This window comes from Megachile rotundata, chromosome 12 (assembly GCF_050947335.1).
Source record: "Megachile rotundata isolate GNS110a chromosome 12, iyMegRotu1, whole genome shotgun sequence".
Taxonomy (NCBI): domain Eukaryota; kingdom Metazoa; phylum Arthropoda; class Insecta; order Hymenoptera; family Megachilidae; genus Megachile; species Megachile rotundata.
In genome coordinates this window covers 3,424,298-3,448,206 of record NC_134994.1, presented here as the reverse complement: position 1 = coordinate 3,448,206, position 23,909 = coordinate 3,424,298, and the positions used below count along the sequence as shown (strand labels likewise).

The 23,909-nt window shown below is 33.0% G+C and overlaps 1 protein-coding gene across 4 annotated transcripts in view; it reads right to left on the bottom strand.

The window, feature by feature from the left end:
• Positions 1-23,909, bottom strand: part of Rbp6 (RNA-binding protein 6) — a 1,376,067-nt gene that overhangs the window by 1,165,933 nt on the left and 186,225 nt on the right. For 3 of the 4 annotated variants that reach the window (XM_076538303.1, XM_076538302.1, XM_076538304.1), the window contains exon 1: positions 7,384-7,405. The exons of the other annotated variant lie outside the window; for it this stretch is intronic. The gene's annotated coding sequence lies outside the window, so the exon portion shown is untranslated. Of the gene's footprint in view, positions 1-7,383; positions 7,406-23,909 lie in introns of those variants that run through there. 4 annotated transcript variants of the gene reach the window in all.

The following is a 23,909-nucleotide window of genomic DNA, read 5'->3' as shown; positions in this document are numbered from 1 at the left end:
GTTCAAATTGCACTGAAAGATCTATTGCTGATAAATTATATTATTTTTCTCATCAAATTGCATTGTTATTTTCTTTACTGTTGTACTGTTACAGCTTATTAAATGTAATTTGAACACTGTGTTACTTATTGTATATAAATGTTGATATAATATTTAAGTTTTATTGTAAGAAATTATTGTGTCACTTTCTAACTTTTATAATTTTATTAATATATCAAATTTAATCTGTTCCTTATGTTCTACATCCGAAAGTATATTATTTTCTAGTTAGTTAGAATTTTAATAAAATGTTAAATTAATTTATATTTTATGTTTTACACTTGAAGTTATAATACTGTATTAAAATATAATTAATGAATGTTTAATATTTTTGTAAAAATTCTAAAACTATATCGTAACATATGAACGTTACTGCGTGAATGATATCCGAGGATGAATTCAAAATGAAGTCAAAATTACTTAAACTTTAAGAATAATTATGAAAAAGTAATCAAGTAAGTAATCAAGAGTGTGAATATGACAAAATATGAATTCGAAGTAGACATAGTGGTTTTGAAGCTATTATAGATTCCAAAATTCTGCGATAATATACATCGCAGTATATAGGAAAACGAATGAAAAGACGACTGATAAACAAATCGTGATAAATATCATGATCTGATACCATAGAAAGCTCTATATGTAGGTACACACATATATCTATAGAAAGATAAATCTGTAGAATAATATAATTACTGAACATAGTGAAGCTCTTGAGGCGACCTGTTCTGCATTTGTTCGTTCGTCTGCATCTTTGTTTGTTTCTCCCACGCTACAGACAATAATTTCAGGTACTTTGACTTGAAATTGTAAGAGTATACTCGTGGGACCCTAAATTTGCTGTATAGATTTTGGCGCCAATCTGACGACAGGTGTTTTCGATCATTTGACATAAAGTGAAGTGGGGTAAGTTCGTAAACGGAGCAAGTGCATATACAGGCTATTTTTATTACAATATGAGCGAAATTTCTTCATCTAGTATGTAGTAATGTACTACAAGTTGATGTGAGCTATTCGTCATAGATGGCGCACAAATATGCACAAATTTTCCTCAAATATATTTGGCATTTTATAGCAGTTTTGTTAATAATTCTGATCTTGCCCCGTTGCACATGAAATAAAGTTTCAAAGTATAATATTTTTAACTTCAAGTTACGCTCTTACCTCATTTTCGGGGAAAGATCAGAGTAGTTGACATTTTAAACAATTTCCTATCAAAATCAAAATGTACAAGGTCCTAGTTAATATTAATTAAATAGTATTAATTGTGCAAAGCGTTAGATATCGACAGCGTTAAGTATTTACATAGCAGACTGAAAATACTTACGTTTAAATACCAACTTTACAAAAACCAGTCTGCATTTACCCCACTTCACCTTATGGACTCAACTGGAATCATGTTAAAACTATAACTTATTTTTGACGACAATACTTCGTCCTCATTGCCGCCAGTTTTGTTTTCGATAGTTTCAGACACATTTGATCGTTTGAAACGACTTTAGAATCTCCACACCTCATTCTTGTTCTACCTATATACATACAATAGATACTCCAAATTTTAGATACACATTTGATTTCGCTTGAGGCACCTGGTCTGTAAACCTACTAGTATAGATTTGCTCTATAGATCTACGATGTATTTATTTTTTAATGTATCCATAATACAGATTGATTTTTTTTATCATTACACCGCTGCGCTGAGGTTACAAAAGTTCGTCGAGAAACTTTAAAAACTAATTCGGTGTAGACTATTGGGAATCAAAGGAAACAAATTCGGATTGCAATGGGTTAAAATTGTCCATGTGTCCGTGTGAATTCTGTTCAGCTTCAGGAAACGAGAGAGTTCTGCACAGGAGCTAGCAGTCAAAGACCGTTTAGGTGTATAGGTTAGTTGAGACAGGCTTGCCAATCACGTGTCCGTCGACGCAACGCTTCCGAGCAATTAACCGACGATCCCGACGGCCTCCTTAGTCGTCTCGATCAATCTGTCATCGATCGATTTCTCCAAGTGTTCCATTTCGAAGCTGACCTCAAATCTCGACTAGATGACTTTGAAGAGAACGCGCAACGAATAAGTAAAAGAAATGTACAAGAAAAATTGCGAAAATGAACATTAACACTAGAGCTACTAACCAGTCAAAATGAGTGGTTAGCTTTACATTTTATGTTACAAAATTTTGTTGTCACGTTAATGTTGAAATGTCTGTCATATGTTGTTGAGACAAAGAATACTTCTACATGTTGGTTGATGTCTCCGTACTTACTTATTTATTTTTTTACTTCATTTTCAATTTAGAAATAAGTATGCATTTAACACTGGTAGTTGTAGTGTTAATATGTAACATTACTCAACTGCAACTCACTGATTGCAATGAAATTTTATATACTTATTAGATGTTATTTCATATTGTGGTACGTGTTTTTTTGTTTCTATTCAATGTGCATTTTAGAGATAGAAACAATTCCTTAAATGCTGGGAGGTTTCTTAATAATCCCTTAAGTAATTCCTTAATTGATGAAGAGCTATACTACGATTGTTTTTCGAAATGATTTGTCTGCAAAAAGTGTTTAAGATAAAAATTTGTGGGTTTTTAACATTTTATTTGATCGTAATTTTTAAAAAGTTTTTGCAAAGTTTAAAGATTATTAAAAGATTTTTAAATGTTAAAACTTCTAACATATTAAATAATTAAATTTTAAATCCCCAGTTCACACAATTCCAAGTTTTTAAAGTTTTTGATAATCAAATTTATCTGAATTCAAATTCATTAATTCTCGACCTTTTAAATTGTTAATTTAAAAAGTTAAAAAATTTATAAATCTTTAAATCTACAACTTCTCGACAAGTTGAAGTTTCCTTCCAGAGTTTCTAACACTTTAATTCCTGAACTTCCAAATACCATATTTCTAAATATTTTCATTTTTACATTGTTATTTGTTACGTTTTCAAGCTTCCAAATTTTCAAATTTTGAACAGTTCAAATTACTATATTATCAGGTTTCTAAACCTTCAAAATATTTACATTTCTAAATTTAAAAATTTTCTGATTAACAAATTGCTAAATTTCAAAATGATCTAATTCTCAAATCTCTATCTTCCTGAATTCTCAAATTACCAAATTTTTAGATTCCTAAATTCCTAGATTCCTGAATTCCTAGATTCCTAAATTCATAAATTCCTGAATCTCTATATTTGCGTAGTCCCAAATGTCTACAATTTTCAAATTCTCAACCTCCCAATTATTCAAATTTCTAAATCCGCAAATTTCCATATTCTAGTACTCCTACATTTCCAATTATCAAAAATTCTAAGTTCTCGAGTTCTCAAACCTAGAAGTTCCTAAACATCCAAATTCGAAAATTCTAAATACCAACATTTTCACAACTGTCGAAGTATTTTCTAAATTTGAGAAGTGGAACTAACTGGCGACGTAAATGATAGCAAACGAATTTATATTAAAACCTATCATGAAATGACTGATAATTGAAAAAAATATTACCTAGTAGTAACAGTTATGGATCTGTTAGCATGAAATCGCTTAGTGAAATCTATTCTATATGATTAATTCTATAATTAAAAATTTACTTACAAGCACACGTCTTGCTAAAACTCACATTTATGAAATTAGTGATATCTTCGTAGTTACTGAATTATAATTCTGCCTATGTATAATATAATGTCGTGATTCCTATGACTAACCCCTTGCACTATGACTTATTTGTCAGGTGCGTCAGTCAGAACTGACTAATTATAACTACAGTATTTAAATAGACAAAAAAATTGAAATGTTATGTCAATATGTTATTATTCAATTGTTGACTATGCAAATTATAATTGGACTTGAACTCCAAATTGAAGCGTATTTAAAATTTGAATAAAATTAGTCACGGCCGTGGTACGAGTGCGTCACGAGTTAGACTCATCAAATTAGTGCAAGGGGCTAACTGCTAAAAGTTAGCAACTTCACAACATTCATCGTTAATACTCTTCAATTCGAGATATTATATTACACACTATACATGTACTAACACACACTAAATTATGATGCAAATCGCGTCAAAAATAGAATCACATAAAATACATCTAAACTAGTATTGCACAAAACTTCATTTTCTAAAAAAATGACATAATAAATCAACCGAACTATTAAAGTAACCAAACAAGCATTTTTTACAGAAGTAATAATTATCCACATGTTCAAACGAAAACATTCTAAAATGTCACAAACTACACCTGAACATTAAATTCACAAGTATTTTTACCAAAGTAACTTGAATCTCAACGTGATGGCGTCCTTGAGGAACAAGGTTCGTGGAACAATCCACGGTCCAGAAGATGACAGAAATCATTAATCGTGACCATTTTAGTGGAGCATACGAGCGACGGACGAAAACCGTACAAAAGGTGAATTAATTTGGCAAATTTATCGCCTGGCAACGTAGATACCGGTCAAATCGACCGGTGTTTTCACGTGGGACGCAAAACGACGCCATGATTCGTGCCAAGAAACCTTTGACACCCAGTAGCGCACACACGGAGGTTGTCGCTTTGGCGGGGGTTGATTTATGATAATTACACGACGATGCCAACTGTTTGAAGAGTGTCCACCGTTCGCAATCAGCAGACGATGGTCAAACACGGGACCTGTGCTAGTCGCTTAATGATTCGAAGAATCGGGCAGATCTCCGAGAAGAAGCTGCCTCAGACGCGATGTCTTCTTCCTCTCGTATCCTTCTCCTTTTGTCAGCTATTTGTTAACCTCGCGGTATTAGCCGTTTAACTGTCTACGTTTAGGTTACATCGGCTTTTTGTTCCATTGTTAGCTAGATTATGTGCTCTCTGGACACCGATGCACTGTTTCGTCTTCTTAACGCGTTAACAGATTTACGGTGATGCCAGAGCTTGTAGGAATGCCGTGACGAAGTTGAATACACTGTTTTACTTCGGTGTTAAATCGAGAAACATACATCTGGAGGAGGGTGCGATTTGGCGTTTAGAGCTGAGCAGTGTCGTAACTAGATATTTTTATGTTTGTGCAACTTTGGATACTAAGAAATTAGTGGATGCTAGGTTAAATATTTTCTACGTTATAAATTCCTGACTCCCTTTAATTTGTAAATTTGTTAACTCTTGAATTTTTGTAATTTAAAATGGGCAGATGTCAAAACTTACACAATTTAACAGAATTAAATTCTGTGATTTCCAAACACTTACAATTTAAAATTACAAAAATTTCCAAGTTTCAGAAGTTCCTAATTCCATTATTTCAATATTTTAATTCACGAAAATTTTAATTATTTAAATTCTTAATTTCCACATTTTCTAATTTCATAATATTTTAATTTTCCAATTTCTTATTTATTTAATCCTCTAATTTCATAAGTACCGAGTTGAGTTTAAAAATTTCCAAATTCTTCAATTTTCAAATATCCACAGTCACAGATTTGAAAATTTGTTACCATGCAATTCCAAATTTCCATAATCTCAAAATCCAAATCGCCAAATTCCCAAAATTAAAAAATTCAAAAGTCCCAACATCCTGAACTATTATACTTACAAAACGTTAAATTTTCAATACTAAAATTCGAAAGTTCTCAGTTTAGTAAATTATTAATTGTGAAAATTTCCAAATTCCCAAACTTCCAAATTTCTTCCAGCTCATTACCAGATTTCCAATTGCTTACTCAAATTTTTAACTTTCCAAATTTTCAAACATCTATAACTTTAAATTCAAAAATTTTCACTTCCCCTAAATCATTTAATTAAAAAATTCCCAGATTTCCATCACCTCATTAATAATTACGTCAGCAGAGCTAAAACGTAATTTCTAATACACTCTGAATGAGTATATGTGTACTTTATTTAGAGCAATGAAACATGAGCTGCACGTGGACGTATCTATTGTTGCAAGGAAATTAATGAAATTGTGCAACGATATTCGAGACAAGGTGTTTTAAGCTGAATTGTTCTGAGCGCTTTGAATCGAAAGGCTTCAAGCACTGGCTTTAGAAATTCGGTTAATTGAGTGGCTTGTTAACGCCGTTGTACGAATATAATTAGTACGGTGAAACTAAAATAGAAGAACATTTAGCAATCTTCTCTCAATACGTTCGACACGTTTTAACGATTTTATCACTTATATTATTTTAATTTTCAGGGTTTGAGTTTAGGAGCACCTACTATAATAATTTGCAGTAAATTTGTTCTAAATAAAGAGTTTGGTGTTATAACTTCAATCTAATAAGTTTTAAGTAACAATACATTAATTCATTCCTTTGAACTTAAATGCAATTGTCAATGTAAATGAAAAAATATATTTCATATACCCCATTAATAAATTTCTGTCGCTGCTGTATAAATAATCGTTTGCTAATTATAGTGAGTGAAGTGAGAAGTGCATTTTTAAAATTCATTATATGAGTTGTAAACCATTTATATTATAGATATATCAGTATACAAGCCGTTTATTTTGAAAGTGGCCTAAATCGATTTATCAGTTATTTTTTGTTAATTGTAATAACACGAACCACTTGTTAACTGTCATAAAAAACTTTTTGCAGGTAAATATTTTCCGAGAATACGATAATTTTGGATGTATAAATTTTCACAGGTATTTTGATAGTCGAATAATTAACTTTGAAAATGGCCTAAATACAATTAATTATAATGTCTGATAAAAAGATACATATCATTCACTTAAAAATTACTATTACTTTGGTAGAAATAGTAAATTTAACTCCCTTAGGAACCTAAGGAGTGTGACACATTGGTATCCTATACGTATGTTTTTAATTTCATTGATATGCAGAATCTTAAATATCTCAATTTAAACACAAATGGATTTAAGCAAATTTCAATATAAACGACACATATAATTGTATTAGTATTATAAAAACAAACATTTAAAAATTTATTCTTTAATCGTACTTCAAATACTAGATTGATGATTTTGAAAATTGCCACAAGTGCAGGAGATACTGATACCGAAATAGAACACAAACTACATATTCTATTTGAATTTAGTACTAGTCAAATATAGCGAAGAATATTTTCAAGAATAAATATACATATAATTAACATCGATAAAATTAATATAATATTAATTACATAAATTGTATTATTCATTATGTATATTTTACATTTAATTGAAATGATTGACATTGGATTTTTAATTTGATAGTTTACTGTAATAAACATTGACGATAACCTTAATCTAATAATACATAAAGGATTAAAATATATGCAGCTTATAAAATAGTTCACAATTTAACATTCAAAGAAGGCTAGATTATTTATTAGGATCTAGAAAACTTAAAAATATTTGTAAATTAACTTCACTATACCGTTCAACAAAATGGAGAACCGTCGGATCGAGTGAACACGTATCGCATAACTTCGTTTATGTAAACCATAAGTGACCATGCCACCAGTACATACCTGTAAACATAAACAAATTTTCGTTATATATAAATCTTGGTTATAATTACTTTACTAAGATATTAATTTCTGAATATTTACAATACATATTTAAACATATTTTTAGCAAAATATAACATGTTATATTAAAACTTAAATTATTACGTAAATTATTAAAAAAACGAATTTAATAATTGATTTAGATATTAATAGCTAATTTTTGTATATTGAAATATTTAATCTTCGAAGACGTCTGATAATAATAATTAATAGCAGCAAGTTTGAACATAATTAATTTTATTATTGACTTATAAACATGTAAAATTGTAAACATGCGGACAGAGACTAACAAATGTTAGATTGTTGATCAACCACTACCTTTTTCCGAGACTGACACTTCTCATTAAATACATAAAATCTTAACATTCATATACATATGTATGTGGCGTCGATTCAGCCTCATCCCATATGTATATTTTTAGACGTAACAAAAATCATTTCTATGATTATAGATTAGGATCAGAAGTTAGGGACACTAACAGTATAAATGTGCACTGCATAAGTTTAAAAAGCTTACTAATTTCAGCTTTATGTACACTTAATAATATTAAATAACGCAAAAATTAAATTAATTAGTATACTGAATTTAATTTTTAAATACTGAAGTATATTCAAAACTATATATATACGACTTCAAATTTTCTTATTCATATACGACCAGAACAAGTCATCTCATTGTAATAAAATTTTACAATTGTTCCGTCATGAGTATTATTTTAAAATAAAACTGAAATTTGACGTCTGAAACATCGATGAACATGCATATCCATAATACTATCTAAATTATGCTTTTTAAAATGAAAACTGCACTAAACAGCAGTGCGATTTTAACCGCACTAAAGAACAAAGTATTTGTTTTCTGAATCAAGTTATACAAGTGCTCATAAAACGTGATCGTTTTGGGTAAAATAAATCTGATGCGTTCTAATATGAGCGTAGGTTGTATGGTAAATTTGATGCGTCACACAGTGTGTCGTTTGGCCAATCTAGCGGGACAAAAATCAATTTTGCAACTTACACAGATATGTCCACTGACATTATGTATCGATAGTAGAATGTCCATTTTATAAGAAAATATCAATATTAATCTAAAAAAACAATATGTAATGATCTGTTAATAGTATCTGAAGATGTAGTTTGACGCAATTGCTTCTACGAACACTTTTTCCGCACTTGAGATTTTTGACAATTGTGTTGTACCAGTATCCAAAATTAATATTTGTATATATGTAGTATTATCTTTTATCATTCAGAATGATTTCTACACTTGTCATATTTTGAAATAGCATTTTATTAATCTTTTATACCTTTTCAAATGTTAGCGTATAATTTAAATTATATTTCACAATATAGGTAGACTTTTAACATAGTATACCACTTTATACAACGTTCCCACTTCTTGTGTTGAAAGCTGGACTTATAAGCAATATAAACTTGAAAGGGCATTACAGACAAACGTTGACATCTATCATTTTTATTTAGACATATCGCGCTGACGCATGCGCTTCTCGTGAAAACGGAAAAGCTTATAGAATTAATACTATGTGGGATTTATTAAACAGATTATTAATTTCTTCAGATCCGATTATTTCGCATTTACGAACTTCTCCAAAAATTGTCCGGAAAAATATAATAATAGAAATACAACAATTTTTGGAAGAACCATTAATCGATCCCAATTCCTTGGAAGACGTATCACAATAATGTAAATAATGTATAACATAAAAGAGAAATTTGTATAATGATTTTGTATGTTTATTTTATTGTTATGTTTATTTAACTGTTAAATAATTTAGTAAATATATATAATCATTAATGTTTAATGAAATATCATGTTTTTGATTAATAAAAAACCAATAAAACGAAAAATAATCAGTATTTCTTTGAAGCAGGATTTTTGTCCCGCTAAATTGGCCAAACAACACACTGTGCGCGGCATATAGATTAACACTTCACTTCCACGTCACTCATATGTGGATGACACTTAAATTTCCATACGAATCTATTATCTACATCGTCAAGAATTTGTTCACTTACCTAATTACAAGAACTCAAATTAATTACCTGAGACTATGAATAATAAATATTACAAAATATTGTAAACATATTGATAACATTCAAGAAACACAAAAACCCTTTTCAAATGTGGCAGTGAACATATTAACACTAGATTGCCTAAGGCAGTCATTTTGACTGCTTTTCAATTTCAATTAAAAAAACAATTGTGTATAGAATGACACAGCTTCTTAGAATTTTGTGACTTTTTGTACAACATATAAATGCGTTTATTAATAATTGTAGTTATCTCCCCCCTCCTTCATTTCCGGTATATATATATATATGTGTTATACCTATATTGCCCCAAAGCAGTCAAAGTGAATCAAAGTTTCAGTCTTTCTAGTGTTAAATTTTAATATATCCTTGCAACGACGAATATAAAAAGTTGTTATAGTTCTCAAACACGAAGCATATTATGTGTAACATGTACAAGATGCTTAAGGAATTGATGAATGTTACGTTATACGACAAGTATTCAATGGCAACAAACGATGCGTAAAGTCAGTGCCGCCATGGGTCAGTTCGAGCGACGTCTCCAGCGGTTTGATTTACGAATTAGAAACGCGGACTAATTATTCAACAGAGATGAACAACAGTTTTCGTCGGTACTCGTGCTCGATTAACCATGGATCGGTCCGGCGAACCATTAATCTATGACACGGGGCATCAACGTCAGCGAAGCTGTCGACGAGCGAACGTCGAAAGTTGCCTACAGTGGGTCCCCGTCCGGAAAGATGGCCGGTAACGGTGTTGTTAAATCGACGATTGCTCCTCGCTGAAAGCAACGCCGGATCGCTAATGATTCCCAGAACTTCCTTAGGAATATTCCGACTGGTCTTTCCGACTGTTCGACCGCCACGACAAAACCACGTCCGAGAATCGAGACTGACTTACGTTCGACGCATCGCGATGCGCCTTGCAACCGCGTTATTGGCATCAATTAGTGGTTTTATGGTTGCCCTTCCCCCCCGGAATATATGGTGGAGGCATGTTTGTTATTTATATTAAGATACATTGGACTGCACCGCTTAATTGCTGTATTAACGACGCGAAACAGTCGTTTGAAAAAGATTCGACATTGAATTTTTGTTTCTCGTAGAATAAAAATGATGATACAAGAGAGGCGAAAATATTAATTGATTATATAACAATTTTACAGTTTTTTTATTTTTAATAGGGAGGACTTTCATTATTATAATTACTATATCGATTTTCAAGTGTTGTTATAACGTTTTATAGCACATAACATATGTATAATACACTGCTCAAAAGAAATATGGCATAGAAAAATTTTAGGCAAAAATTGGCCAAATTCAACTGATGATAACTCCGTGAAAAATCATCGCAAAGTTATGCTCTTTTTTTTAAATTAAAGCTTGAGATCTCTACTTTAAGACCCTGTAGTTTGATTTTAGATTTGATGCATCCCTGCCACAATAACACCGTAAATGTGAGGTCATATTTGCAATATTGAAAATTACAAAGTTTGACGAAATGCATGGACTTGCCACATTTTTTTGGGGCGATACTGTTTACAGCAGCATAAAGTACAAACCTTTATCTTTAATTTCCAGTATGTGAAAAACCGCTACCATTTTTTTCTGCAAAGATACAGAACTTTAAAGAAACCCTTGCATTTATGGCATATATCGCCGCCATTAGCATTACCCGATGTGCAGGTCGGAGAGGTTGCTGGACAGATTTTGCACATTATATGGCTCTGACAGGAGCCTTTTCTGTGCGTATTTGTGTGTGAGAATCTGTGTCTGTGTATGAATTATCGTCGAGAAGCCTCGTTGAGAATCATTCTCGAATTTTGCAGTCCCAATTCAATTTGATTGCTTCCATATTCTGCAGTAAGTCCAAATTTGAACCCTATAGAAATTTAACAAGACAACCTACCAATCTGTAAGATCTATCGCAAATCTTAACTGAAATTTGGAATGACATTCCACAGGAAGAAATTAGGGCTTGCATTAACATGAGTAATCGACTGCAAGGGATAATTCAACAACGCGGTGGAAACACGCGTTATTAGAATTCAAACATACAGACACACAGATACTCACACACATATACACACAAAAAAAGGCTCTTGTCAGAGGCATATGATGTGCAAAATCTGTCCAGCAACCTCTCCGAGGTGCATATCGGGTAATGCTAATGCCGGCGGTATATGCCATAAATGCAAGGGTTTCTTTAAAGTTCTGTATCTTTGCAGAAAAAAATGGTAGCGGTTTTTCACATACTGGAAATTAAAGATAAAGGTTTGTACTTTATGCTGCTGTAAACAGTATCGCCCCAAAAAAATGTGGCAAGTCCATGCATTTCGTCAAACTTTGTAATTTTCAATATTGCAAACATGACCTCACATTTACGGTGTTATTGTGGCAGGGATGCATCAAATCTAAAATCAAACTACAGGGTCTTAAAGTAGAGATCTCAAGCTTTAATTTAAAAAAAAGAGCATAACTTTGCGATGATTTTTCACGGAGTTATCATCAGTCAAATTTGGCCAATTTTTGCCTAAATTTTTTCTATGCCATATTTCTTTTGAGCAGTGTATATGATATATAATATTAAGTAATACATAACATAATGAATAATTCAGGTGTAATCCTGATAACACCCTACAATTTTATTACAGTCTTAATGTTTAAATACATTTTTTTTAGATACTACTGGATGAAATAAAAAAACATGTCTCTCAAATAAAAAATAACGGTGACCTTGAAAAATCTATAAAAAATACACTGGATAAACAAAATTTTTCTTTCCTGATATTATTTAAATTATAACAAATATATGTCATTAAAATTGAAAGATACATGTAAATTTTTGAATTTCTAAATTTCCAAATTTCGCTATTTCAAATTTTCTTATATATTTTCTTAATTTGTAACAGCAATATTACTTGCAAGCAGAAATATGAAGAATTTCTAAATTTTATAATTATACTTGCTAACATCTTAATAGGAGAAAGAGTAAATAAAAAGTACTCTTAATAAGAGAACTGACATAGTACTCTTAATAAGGTAAATGACATTGTATACAACACCGATATTTGAAGGCTTTGATGAACGTAACATTTTAATTACTATTTCCAATAATAACTATCATTTTATTATTCAATATATGAAATTATTCACGATGATCTATTCGAGGAGTGTAGGGTCCCACTCGAACAGTGTGTAATGTATGATTTCTACCATCCTACAATGGCCTATTCGAGGAGTGTAGGGTCTCACTCGAACAGTGTGTAATGTATGATTTCTACCACCCTACAATGGTTACGCTACATTTATGTTACGTTACGCGGGACTTTCTCACTCTCGATCCGACTTTTTGACTCTCGATTCGACTCGCCCAAGATACAACGTTCGACTGACTGTGTTTTTGTAGAAGAAATCGCCTGACAGTTAAGAATCACGCTATACTCTATGCTTTCGTTTGCTAAAACTGTTCACAAAAGAGTGGTATAGCTATTAGCTGATTTATGGCAAGCACATGTTTACGGTAAGACTGGTTCGGACAGGATTTGATAGACAAAAGGGTCCTCAGTGACCCGTATTTTGAGGTATAAACTACTCACGGCGCGCAGTGGGCCAGAACGGCGAATTAGCTGTTCATTTGTCAAAAATTCGATTTTCCTAGATCGATATGAAACGAACATATATTGCTTACTAAATACCTGTCGAATTCAAAACCGATGAAATTAATGAAATTCATTAAAAGTTGTAGTCATAACAAGCATTCAAAGATCAGACTTTTATGAATGCTATTTTTCACCGAAAAATTTACTCTTTTTCATATTGATGCCCTGACAAAAGTATTAAACATTTTTGCAAAATTTTTTTTTCTTTAATAAACAGCATATGTTTATATTGAGAATACACATGCCATGACAAATTATTAGCTGTAGTTTATTTACAAAATAATTCTCAATGAACTAAAGATTATTTTCATAGTTGTTCATCTTTAGCAAGGGATATTTTTAAAAATTCAAAGAGTTGCGTTCCCTATCATAGTGCAAAATTTTCAGCAGGATTTCCTTATTTTAATCCAAAAGGAATCATGTCCCCCCTCGTCCCACCGCAGAAGGTATTATTGTTTGAAGCGTCACGTGACACACGCTTCAGCAACACGTAGGTATATATTGTGTACTTAGTCGAATAGACATTACTATATATTATTATATATTCTGTAAGTATATTAATTAATTCATTCGATTTTATTTCAAGAATATGCAATGGCAACATTGAACTTATATGTAGCAAAGTACGACTGGTTTTATATAACATTAAGTTTGCACAAAATATTATTGCATGGTGCAGATATAATACAAAGTGCTGGTTTGCCCATTGGAAACCTTCTTGTTTTCTGAAGAAGCAATGGAGACACGAAATAAAGATTTCTGAGATATTAGAAGAGACCACACACGAAAATTTTCGCAATTAGTAACATTGACGGACCTTTTTCAGACTTTACTATATACGTCCAATATTTTAATATCTTCAATTTCGGCAGAAAACATAAAAATTTATAAAACACTTTCGCGTTTTAATATTTTCAAGGATGAAATAGAAAAATTAATGTTACAAGCAGACCTACAAGACGATGACGATGATACATAAATAATAATAAATAAATTTTATTTTTATTCATAAAAATTGTTTCCATGTTAAACTTATGTTTACGTAAATAAAAATTATGCTTATAAACTGAACGTCCACATTAAGAGTATAGTATATTCACTAACTTTTTGAAATATTGTATAACGCTTATTTTTGTTTTATTTTTAATTATTTTCGGCAAGAAAATAATCCGGTGTGATTAAATGCAATAATAATACTTGTTTTAAATGCTGGAACGACACAGCGGCCGCTATACTTTCGTTTCAAGTCTTCAAATAGCGCTACAATTGGCCGTGAACAGCTAATTCGTCGTTCTGGCTCACTGTGCGGCGGTCCACGCGCCGAACCACTTGAACCCTGCAATAAATTCCTTAATCGCGACAAAAGTTTCGGTTCGCGACCGAACAATCATTTTAATTGTCATTTCTAATAATAATTACCATTTTAATATTCAGTATTTCATTTTAATTAGCATTTTTAATAATTATTATTATTTAGTATTCAGTACATCATTTTAATTACTATTTTTAATATTAATGATCACTATGCGACCGCGATAACGGATATATTTACATCAAATTATTATATAGAATACTCTATCACAGTTTGTATAAAAATAACCGTGTGAAATATTTTCTACATGCAATATGTCATCATCGTTACGGTATTAGAAAGAAAATCGCGCAAGCTTCCGGCCACGTTGTTGTTTCATTCGAAGCTTAAATTCTCGTTGGATCGATGGGATCTGCGAACATTGATCCGTAGAATAATCGTCGTCGGATTAAATTGTCGGTTCGAGTCGACGCACGTTCCGTCGCTTTTCTTTGGCACGAATGAAAAGCGAGCTGGAGGACTGCTCGCACGTATCCAATCGTTTCCGGTTCGATCGGGCTGCTTCAGCCGCCAATAAAACTTTCAGCCGAAAGCGTCCCAAGGAAATCGGGGCTCGGTTCCCTTGCTAAGCTCCGCGTAAAAGTGAGCAAACACAAAAAGCGTTAATCAACTATTTCCATTTACGCTTCGAGTAAAATCGTTTCGCAAGCTCGGTCAAAGAATTTCAATTCAATCAAGGACGAAGGTTAAAGGGGCTGTGGAACACAAGCTTTTTATTCCCCCGTAGGAAACGCGTGCTCCAGTATTTCGAAGTAGGACGCTCTTTTACGAGAAAACCGTTTGGAGAAACGGCTGGAAAAGGAGTGACAAAAAAACTGGCGACAACCAGTAATCGATAGCTCGTTGTCCCGATTTCGAAAGATTTCGAGTTTGATTCATACCAGTCGGTTCATCCTTGAATCTCCTAGCTCGAGTGCGCGTCAATTAACGGCTCCGGTTACGATGTGCTCAGAAGGGCTTCTCGAAGACACGAAAATCTGACAACTGACCGTTATCCTCTACGTTACACCTCGAGGACACGATGCGAACTTGTCTGTACAGGTGGTAGTAGATGTTCCAAAACGACAGCAACGTTGCAAAGAGAATCGCAGGAAAGCAAAGGGAGTCGACCAAGCGTTACATGCTTCTTCGTGAACCGGCAGCAAGAAGAAAAAGCCACGCACTCGCGGAAGTTGCTGAACGACCTTGCTACACGATATTGTCCCCGGGGGCAGCAAAGAAACCCGGGCTATTAGCATGAGAGGCGACACACCAGGGATGTTCGCCAATGAAGGTAGAGCGAGCTGATCTCTTAACAAGCGCTGAGGCCGCGTCCTCGGCTACGTTCGAGAGGATCGACCAGTTTTTGCGACAATCACTCAGGAGGGCCTCCGGAACAAGAAATCGATCCGCTCTGCTCATCAACGACAGATTACGTACGAGTTGACCAAACGTGAACGCACGGAGACGTTCGCAGAACCGCTGCTGTCATTTCAGCGTCCGCGGACGGGGAAAAAATTCGACCTTCACCTCGAGGAGGGTTCGTAATTGAAGCACTTCCGGGCTGCGTCTGAACGGCGATTAAATGCGAAGAAGAAACGGATGACGACTCGTTACTTAGGGGGTTTAAGCGCAAGAAATTCTAAGATTCTTCAAGTGTTAATTGCTATACTCGAGGGCAACGTATACTTCTGAATAAGGATATATACAATTGCATAAGTATAGTAGAAGTCTTTTTATTCGTCTTAAGTTGAAAATTATTAGAAAATTATTACTTCAATTTTAGATTACATCATTTATTTTTTGCACACTGTGAAACAGTAATTAATGAATACTGAACATAATTCCTTACCGAAAGATCATTGAAAGTATAAGGAGTTAACATATTTATACAACACATTGTATGTGAAGGTAACGATTTTTTAGATTCTGTCATTTTGTCGAAAATAATTTAATCAAAATTGAATATACAATAATCATTAGATGATTAAGTTTCACATATATGTAATCTGACAAAATTTTGCAAGCATCTAATAAATGAATCAGACATTTTGTATTATAACGATTTTTATTTTAATAAGATTTGTTATATCCCTTGTAGTCTTTAGCCAATGAAACCAAAAAGTCATACATATTTATCAATAAAACAAAATAAATATTGTCCTAGGTTAAAAATTGTATGTTATATGTTTTTCTTATTTTTCGTGATGTTCGTTCTTACAAATTATTTGATCGGACCCTATGTATCTTCCATCTTTTCGACGATACTGTTTTCTCAGGATTCATGTTCCATCCTTACCTCAGTTCACACAATAGGCCGTCATAACTGTCGATCCAGGTAAGCGATCGGTTTGGTTCAGCTCGATCGTAAACCGAATTTACCGGTGCGATAGACCGTTCGCGTCACCCCGTATCCAGGATAGTGAGATATTTCTAAACGGATTGCACACCTGATAATAGTACGGAGTAGCCAGGGTAATTTGAATAATGAAAGGTGTTTCCTGATACGACGGTGTGTGTGGTGTGTGGTTCGCGGCTGCTGCCTCGAATTACACCTCGCCCGATCGGGAAGTGGCATTGAAGTGTCAGTAATTTATGTAAAATTCGTTCGCAATACAGAACGCCGGTTAAGCGAGTTCTAATGTTCCCGGGATTAAAAGCAACTATATTCAAGAAAATAAATCAAACGTTGATGGTTTCGTGAAGTAATCTTTATTTTCAAAGGAATATTGCAACTTTGTGAGAATCGATGATATAGTTTCCACTTTATTTGCGCTTTTGATTGCCGCCATATTGTTCTAACCGAGAAATAGTGATCTCAAATGGCTGTTAAATGCACATCTTCGTGTATGAAAACATATTTCCACAATATAATACTGTTAATATAATAATACAAAATAACAATTTATAATTTTCATAATTTATAAACATATATTTACACTGATTTAATATGAAATACTAGAATTTAATATATTACAAAATTACCTTTAATTTTATTTCTTTTTATTCTGCTTCATAATTAATTCTTCTCAGTATATATAAGAAAATAAACTTTTACAATAAAATAATAAACATTTGTATCGATTTCATATAAAATACCAGAATATTTTTGACGAAGTTTTCATTATTTATTCTGTAGCATAAAAAGTTATTATTTTAATGTATATATAACAACAATGGAAGTTAAACATTGACTGGAAGAACAGGTGTGTGAAAATAATATTTATGTTTTATTACAAAATTGATGCTATGACAGAATCAGTTGTACTGTACATCAAATCAACAAACTATCTGTTTCATTATAAACATTCATCATACAAATAGATTTGAATTTTTCAGTTCATTTAACTCTCCAGCATTTAAAACTGTATAATAAACGACAAATGTCATAGTAACACGATAAAGTCGGGTATTTATAAATTGAACATTTATTTCTCATCGATCCAATACTACACACATGTTATGCATATTCGAAGTTGATTCATTTGACAAAGTTTAGTTCGCCGTTATCGGTTATCAATGATTCTCGTGGTCATTTAGCAGTGATTTGGAGACCTGACCTACATAATCTTTAACCTGTAACTCTAAATACACCGATCAGTGAACAGGAAATATGAAAGGTTAAATAAGAGTGACCCATAGTTCCATAAAAAGACGCCTTACTGTCTCAACGATTCAACCGCGACTTGATAAATAAAAAAGAAGCACCATCGATATAAGCTATACAATACTGCTCTAGTTCCACGTATAATTGCACTCATATTGCTGATCGTTGCTTTGTACATAGACGCGGGTGCAATCTCTTTTAGCTAAGAATTAATGAAAAGAGCCTTTTATTGTTTATTTTCGATATTGGGTTATTTAGGATGAATTATTGGAATTTTTTCATATATTTATAAATTCCTAAATTTTCAAAAATTTTAATTTTCTAATTTACAAATTCCCAAATTTTTAATCTTTCAAATTTACGAATTTTCAAGTGTTCAGATTTACAAATTTTCGAATTTTTAAATTGTCAAATTTGTAACTTCTCAAATTTGTCAAATTTTCAAATCACGGAATTTTTTAACTCAAAAATGTCAACATTTTTGAACTTCCATGTACTTAAATTTCTTAAATCCTTTTTTCATAAATTATTAAATTCTTAAATTTTTTAATTTCTTTAATCTCACAACTTCCCAGAATTCTTAAGTCCCTAAACTAAGCTTCAAAAATTACAAAAAATTCATGACTTCAAATTTCCAAATTTCTAAATTACACTTTTAAATCACTAAAAATCTATATTTTAGCGTATCTAAAATATATTCAGATTTCATTAAATTTTCAAGTACTTATAAATTTTAAATCTCCAAATCTAACAATACTTCATATTTCAATATCTAAAACTCATTCTCAAGTCCAAAATTTGAGAACACCCGAATTTTGAAATTCTCAAATCCTTAAATTTTCATACATCTCATTTTCTAAATTTTCAAATCACTAAAGTTTCCAAAGGAAGCATATTTTCTCCCGACTGTACAAGAACGAGAGGGAAGAGGCGGAGGAGCGATGGCGCAGGCTGAGGTTTATCTTGATGCAGGACGAAGCGTCATAGGGAGTAAATCGTTGGACCAAAGGCTCGCAACAGTCTGGAGATCGAATGTTGCGATATCGTAGCAAGTACACAGCGATACCAGTTACACAATGAGGCTCGAACACCAATTACCGTCAAGAAAAAGTGTTCCGCTCCGCGAGTGGTCCCGCGCGTTTTCTGGCCCTACTTTGTGCAACGTCCACGTCTTCGTCTTTGTCTTCTTGTCGGCCACCGACCGAAAATAATAGCCGACAACGAAACTCGTCGCGGTCAACGATTTTTCAGGAATTAACCGGTTCCGTTCAGGGACCGACTTGAAAATTCGGGGAAGGTGCAATGGGAATCTTGTGCAATTTCGCCGGAGATGACAGAGAATGGTAAGAGTTAGCGGGGCAGAGAGAATAAGGATGTGGTAAATGAACCATGTGGGACAGGATAAGCGTGCTTGATCCCGTCAATCAGAAGTTTGTAAGTGGTTCCACATTGCCGTCGCGAACTTGTCTCGTGGCGTTATTAATCACACAACTGCGTAATGTGGTTAATTACGCAACATCTGTGCAATCTTGCGAACAAGAATCGTATCGATTCATTCGAGGAATATATCAGGTTGATTAGAATGCTCCATTTGTATACATATTTATGATTTTTTAAAATTTCGACGAATTCAGATAGTTTGTGTAATTATTTCATAATTACTTATCGGTGATATCGACTGTTCAAGTGAAACTAAAAGTTATTAAAATATTGCACTATGCTTTTACTATGATGTTGCTATATTTCATTCCTATCTACTGTTTTATATCCTACTGCTATATCCTCTTTATATATATTATTATTATATTCCATCGCTATGCTTTATTCCTATGTCCTACTATCATATCCTATTACTGTAGTCTATTGCTATATTTTACTGCCATATGCTATTGCTATATCATGTTGTTAAATTTTATTATTACGTCCCATTGTTATATGTATTCTACTGTTTGCTATGTTTTATTCCTATGTCCTACTGTCATATTCTACTACATAGTGTATTGCTATATTTTACTGCTATATGCTATTGCTATACCATGTTGTTAAATTTTATTATTACGTCCCATTGTTATATGTATTCTACTGCTTGCTATGTTTTATTGCTTTATTCTACCACTATATTGCTATAGTCTGTTGCTACATCGTACTGCTATACCTTACTGCTATCTCGTATTGCTATATTTTCTGGCTATATCCTGCTGGTACATCATTTTATTACATCCTATTGTTATATTTATTTGTTACCTCTTATTGTTACATCTTATTGCTATATCCCATTATTCAATCTTGTTCCTACATCCCACTGTTCAATCTTGTTGCTATATCCCGTTGTTCAATCTTGTTGTTCCATCCTATTACTACATATCATTGTTATACCTCATTACTATATCTCATTGCTACATCTCATTGTTACATCTTATTGCTATATCTCATTGTTACATCTTATTGTTACACCCTACTTTATATCCCAATGCATACCTTGGTACATATTGCATAGCACTTTTCGCAACTCGTTATATCGCAGCTCGTTCATCGTTATTCCGCGCGTTTAGCGCGCACGATGTAACGAAAACTGCGGCGAGCGAAGCATTGAAAAGTCCAGTGGAAATTCGCCGTTATCGCGAAGCTCTAACGGCTTCACTGGCTTATTGTCCGCGAGCAATAGACGGCGAGGCTCGGTGTTTGCGGTTCGCAAGTGCGATAACAGGTTGAAACGATCGGTCGATCGGGCCGCTTCATTGTTCGAGCTGCAAGGAGAACAGAGGCGAATCGAATTTCCCCGTGCGATGGTCACGCGCCACGAGGACTCGATCTAAACAGAGCCGGTCCGCTGACAAAGAATGAAACGGAACAAAAACGCAATTATCGGGGACAACGGATTAATTAGAGGAATCAAAAATCGCGAACAAATCTCGGAGCTGGTCCTCGGGAGGATTTTCGCGAACGCGGCCAATCGGCCCATTGAACGCCGCTCACCCATTCAAATCGTCGGGCGCGGGAGATTTAAACGCGCGAAACAGCCCGCAACGAACAATAGCGGCGCCCTTCGTCCGATAATTAAACTGACGCGAGCTTTTGAGAGAGCTCGTGGCAAGTGACGGAATCGCGTTAATTCACTTGCCTACAGAATACAAGCGAATCATCCACCATCCCCTCTGCTCGCCACACCACTCGAATTATTCTCCACCGGAAACAACCGACAGATCCGTTACTTTTCGTTGGAAACAGCCTCTCGTTTCCGAACGAACGCGAAACAATCGCGCGCAAACAATTTAGTCAATCGAAATTAGAAATTGCATGCCACGTTCCTGGAAAAACAATTGTTATTGTCAAAACGATGTAGTGAAATTGTTATTAATATTTGAAGATTATATTTTTCACATATGTATTAGTGTATTATATGAATAGATATAGAAAACGTTTACGAACATTATTAAACTTATGCGGAGTATTCGTTTCGAGTGGACTTGTTTTACGAAAATCGTGTAAATAAAATATTTAAAAAAAAGTTTTAAAAATATACCTACATTTCTAATAAAACTAAAAATAAATATTTACTGTGAAAGTAAGTAATATAATATAAAACATTTATTGTAAAAATAATTAATTTCGAAATGCATATTTATTCCTTTTATTAAAAATATTTCTATGAAAATTGCGCTTTTGATGCAGGTACGCATAATAGCTAACACGAAAAAATGTTTTCCTATCCTTATCTCACACTTAAAACAATACATTCATCTTTGACAAAATACCTTTTCATAGCATTTTATGTATTACTGTATGTATATTTATAACACGATGTAACAAAGTGTTGGAAATCCTAACGAACTATCCGACTTTCTCTTCTACATCTGGCTTTTCCTTTATTTCCTTTACCCTATTGTCCACTTTCTGCGCTTTCCTGTCTGTCTAATATCACCAAAACATGCCTCTTTAGAATTTCCTACAGCTTCAAGATTTTTCCAAGGTCCCGCTAAAGCACTTCCACATTTCTTAATAAATCACTCCTTTTTTTAAGCCACCTCCTTCGCAAATAACCTAGCCAATGACTTTTCCTGTTCCCACACCCTTATCCAAAATATCAACCAATAGTTTCCTTCCAATAGTTTACATTTTCCTTCTCAACACCGTTTCTCATTAGATTTTATCCATACTTCACCGTGACAAGAACAATTTTTAAAACTAGAGTACTAGAATAAGGTTTAGCTAGGTATACTGTTGAACAATAAATTGTTTATTGAATTCACTTCGAGTTATTCCTGACTCTGGAACTCCAACAAAGAGTTAACGCTTACCATGTCTGATAATTATAAAAATGTTTGAAATTAAGTATTTGTTCGATGAAATAACATTTAAAAAATACTTTCTTGTTTTTATTTTTGTTAGTTTAACCATTTGCCCTATGGACAAATAAAAAACGTTAAAACAAGAAGAGAATATTTTTGTTCCGGACCGATGCCGATGTTCTCAGATTAATGATACAAGAACTCCGGTAATCTTGATTAAATTACAGTTTTCGGAACGAAAATAATTTTACACAAAAGCGTCCACGTCTTTGAAGCATCAACGTCACAGGTGTCTCTAAAAGCTGTCTCGTGCAAAGTTTTTAAATTTCACTCTAATGAAACAGTTTGACGCTCCGTGCACGAGTCGGTGATTAATATTCATCGATTTCCCATTAAATCGCGTGTCCTGCCAACCGGATTAATGCGCCCACCTATAATCGAAAGGGTACCGCTCTCCATAAGAAACACTTGAATCGAAACGAAGAGTGAAAAAACGAAAGCAAATAACGACTGGTTGCATGAAATCGAATTAATATGTCATATATAATGAAAATGAAAAATTTTGTATATGTTCGTTTATTAGATACGTTTCTGTTAAATGAATGGTTCCTTTCTCAATAAAAATAAATATACTAGTACACTCTTAATATACTTTATGAACAAAATAATAGAACTTTATTTAATTATTAATTAGGATTATTATTATAAACGCCGAGAACGCGCACCGCAGCAAAACGCCGCTTTATCGTGACCGTACGACATATTGCCAAAACCGAAATTCATTTGTTCTTTGCAAACGCGTCCGATCTTGCAGCGCTGCACACACACACACGTACATACTCACGCGTAGCACACAAAATTACGTATATATCAATAGTTTCAAATCGATTTCTGTCATTCAATCGATTCTTTAGCAAATTTACGTAACTATAGTACAAATATTAAAATGAAATACAGGATATTTGTTTTAGTTTATTTTGTAGTAATGATTTTTATAAAACTGAAATTAGAAGAGTCTTTATTGATGGATACAAATATGGAAAATTGGGGATTGGAAATTTGGAGATTTGGAAGCTTTGAATTAGAGGAAGTTGAAGATTTGGAAATTTTAGATCTTGGACAGTTTGAGACTTTGGAAGTATTGTGATTTGAAAACATTGAAATTCGGAAATTTAAAAAATTGAGAAATTGGAAATTTGACAGTTGTAGAATTTAGGAATTTGAGGATTTGGTATTTTGGAGATTTAAGGAATTAGGGGTTTTTAAGATTTCAGAATGTGCAAATTTTAGGATTTAGGAATTTGAAAATTTAGGGTTTTATTATTCGACTACTTAGAGATTTGTAAATATTCCGATTTGGGGATTTTAGTTCTTAAGAATGTGGAAATTTAGAAATTTGAAACTTATGTTACGTACGCCGATGATTTTTATTC